This window comes from Eutrema salsugineum, unplaced genomic scaffold (genome assembly GCF_000478725.1).
Source record: "Eutrema salsugineum unplaced genomic scaffold, Eutsalg1_0 scaffold_6, whole genome shotgun sequence".
Taxonomy (NCBI): domain Eukaryota; kingdom Viridiplantae; phylum Streptophyta; class Magnoliopsida; order Brassicales; family Brassicaceae; genus Eutrema; species Eutrema salsugineum.
Genome location: NW_006256547.1, coordinates 10,804,678 through 10,808,279, shown reverse-complemented (window position 1 = coordinate 10,808,279; position 3,602 = coordinate 10,804,678). Strand labels below are relative to the sequence as shown.

The 3,602-nt window shown below is 42.1% G+C and overlaps 1 non-coding gene across 1 annotated transcript; it reads left to right on the top strand.

Annotated features, from left to right (window-relative positions):
* Positions 1-1,452: 1,452 nt before the first annotated feature.
* LOC112083643 lies at positions 1,453-1,559 on the top strand. Its single transcript, XR_002897779.1, has one exon. It is a non-coding gene; the product is annotated as a small nucleolar RNA R71 (small nucleolar RNA).
* Positions 1,560-3,602: the final 2,043 nt, after the last annotated feature.

Below are 3,602 nucleotides of genomic sequence, written 5' to 3'. Positions count from 1 at the left end.
AGGCTTGAAGACTCTAAAGCCCAGCTTCTTTGTTATGGAGAATGGCATCAAGCTGACTGATGCTCCTAGATCACAAAGACATCCAGAGAATAGAAGAGGTCCAATGGCACAAGGGAGTGTGAAACTCCCTGGATCAGTTAACTTTCTTGGAATGGACTTCTTCTGAATGATAGCACTGCATTCATGACTTACTACCACCATGCCTTGAAGCTCTTTAGTCTTGTTCAGAATGGCATCCTTCAAGAACTTCCCCATCTTTGGCATCATTATGCATCAATGAGAGGCATTGTGAGTGGTGTCTCCTTGAGTGCCTTCTCAAATACAGCTCTTGCCTTGTCCACAAGTTGCTTCTTAAATCTCCCTGGAAATGGGAGCTTGGGTTGGTATGGAGGTGGTGGCACATATACCTTTTCTGGTTCAGGTTCCTTTGCTACCTCCTTACCCTTTTCTGCCCTTGGTTTCTCAGCAACTTGATCATCTTTTAAGGCTGCCTCCCCCTCAGTTTGATCATTGTCCTCAATGATCACATTGTTGTTCTCAATACCAGGTAACTCCTTTCCACTCCTCAGTGTAATGGCCTTAGCATATTCCTTGGGGTTGGGTTCTGGTTTTACAGGTAGGTGACCTTGGTTCCTTGAGCTTGATGCCTGGTTTTGCTTCAGTTCCTTGATTTCCTGCTGCATGGCTGCATTCTGGCTTGCAAAGATCTGTTGACCCTGAAGTAGTTGTTGCAGAATACCAACCATATCTGTCCCCATCTGTGGCTGTTGATGAACCATTGGTGGCTGAAACAGTTGTTGAACCGGCGCCTGCTGTTGGAACTGTGGTGGACCAAACCCTGGTGGTGCCTTTTGCTGCTGTGAACTGAAACCAGTGCCCTGAAATGGTTGCTGTTGCTGACCAAAACCCTGATTCTGAGCAAACTGATTCTTGGGTTGGAATGACCCTTGAAAGTTGTTCTTGGGAACCTTCTTTGGAGCTTGAGAATTGGGATAGAATTGGTCTTGTGGGTTAGCTACATTGGTGTTCCTGTAGGAAAGGTTTGGATTGGCATTACCATACTGGTATCTCTGGAACCTCTGATTCCCAATGTAGTTAAGCTCCTCTTGGGTAAGACCTTCTTCACTTATGTTCTCAAAGATTTGGGAAGGTTCCTCATACTCTCCAACAAAATGCATTGGCTTCTGAGTGGTGAATTTCAACTTGTCCAATTCACTCCTCAACTCTTTGACTTCCCTGGTGAGCCTCTGTTCTGAGCTTGAACCTTCAGATCTATTTGATCTGTCATTTTCTTCACCATAAGTATCATTGCTCAATGCTAAGTTCTCCACTAGCTCTAAAGCAGCATGTATCTCTTTACCCAGAAAGTTCCCATTGAAATCAGTATCCAGCTGGTTTCTAATCTTGGGAAGAGCTCCTCTATAAAGTGTGCTGAGAAGAGAAGCCTCATTAAACCCATGGTGTGGGCATTGGTTTGTGTAGCTCCTGAATCTCTCATATGCTTAACCAAAACTCTCATTGCTGTGCTGAGTGAAGCTAGAGATTTGGTTCCTCAGTTTTGCAGTTCTTGAGGTGGAGAAGAACTTAGATAAGAAGGCTTGCTTGCATTGCTCCCAGGTTTGAATGGAGCCTCTTGGAAGATTCTTCTCCCATTGATGAGCTTTGTCACCAAGACTGAAGGGAAATAGTCTTAGCTTGAAGCTGTCCTCAGAAAATCCATTTATCTTTGTCAGATCACACACCTTATCAAATTGATCCAAGTGTTCCAAGGGATCTTCCATTGCTAACCCATGGAACTTTGAGTTCTGGACCATATTCAACAATGATGCCTTCACTTCAAAGTTGTTGTTTTGCACAGGTGGTGCCTGAAATCCAGCTCCATATTGATGAGCATTGGCCCTGTCATTCTCTCCAACAAAGACTTGGGGTTGCTCATATCTTCTTTGTTGGTGTTGGAAAGGTTGGGGTTGGTGGTGCACCTGTTGTCTTTGCTGTACATTGGCCTGATGCCTCTGTTGATGAGCTTGAGCTTGTCCCTGGTGGACATAAGCTTGTTGGTGATGCAGCTGTTCCTGATGAACATTACCCTGATTCAACCCTTGACCAACTCCATTACCAGCTCCATTACCCTGAGCCTGTTGCTCCTGAACCGGTTGTTCTATATCTACCATGTGATCTCTTTGTTCTGCCATCTCAGCCTGATCAATCTGTCTACCACGTCTGTCCCTTCTTCTCCTTGGTACCAAAAGATTGATATTGTCGTTGAGAGGGAAAGGTGGACCACAACTTCTTGATCTAGACCTGGTGTTCATACACCTGAAATCACAAACAGAACTTGAAAGTAATCAGTAAAAACAAGAAAGTAAGCACTTGATCTCAAGAACAGATCAGAGCTTAATGCTAAACAAATCACAATTTGGCAACGGCGCCAATTGATAACTAAGAGTTTTCAAGGCTCTTTATAGAGGTTATCAATCCCCTGTCTTGTAGTACAAGGGGTTTATCAATCCAAGAATGTGGTGATAGACACTAAGCTATGCAATCAGGTTCTTAATTCAAGCAAACAAGAGTGGTTTTGATTATCTAAAGACAACTACAAACTTAAACAGGATTAAAGACTAATGAAATGATTAAACAAGAACTAAACAATGACAAATGATGAGAATGTATGAATGATGATGAGAAAGGTCTTAGACATAATAGTGGATAAGGGTGCCTTCAGTGATAAACTAATGAGCTAATGAATCATATGATCAAGCAAACCATTCAACATAAACATCATTAATTAAGTTAATCCTCTCATGAAGGTATCAACTTCTATGCCAAAACAGTTTCTAACCTAATCATCATTAGTGAAACATGAATTAAAAAGCATTAAGAATCAATTTAATCTGTCATTTAAGCATATAAACAATCATTCCCATGATGAATAACACTTTAACCTCTAACAACCTTGGTTCAGGCATTTCATCAAACACTTTTGGTGCATGAAATGCCCAGAATCTAGACCACATATGATTTGTATGGATCTAGCATAGAGAACAGGTTGTAGAGAATGGAATATGCATGATCTAACCCCTAAGCTCACTAATCTACCACTTAAGCACCCTAATCTACATATCTAAGACCTTAATATGGAATTACTCACTAATCATGATCAACACACTAGATCCTTTGCAAGATGTGTTGTTAATCATGATTAGAAGTGTGATTTGATGATAAGAAATGATGGAACAAGATGGAAAAGACTCTCTAAATCGATAGTAAACTCAAAAGCAAGTGTAACAAGTGGTTTTCACCAAAAAGGGAAAAAAGGCTAAAAATGGATAAAACGTTCTCTGCAAATTAGGTCTAAACACTATATATAGATGTCTTGTGCGAACCGGGTCAACCCGGAACAAACCGGGTACTGACCCGGCCTTGGTGGGTAAAAGATGAGTTTTCCACGGTCAGCATGTTCTTGGTCAGGCCGTGGCAAGTGACCGTGTCAAAGCCTTGTTCGCGTGTTCTTGGATGGATCTTGGTGCCACGGTCTAGCAAGTCTCGTTCAATACCTGTGGCAAGTGGTCGTGTCAAACGCTGAAGGTGTGTAAAAAGTTGCC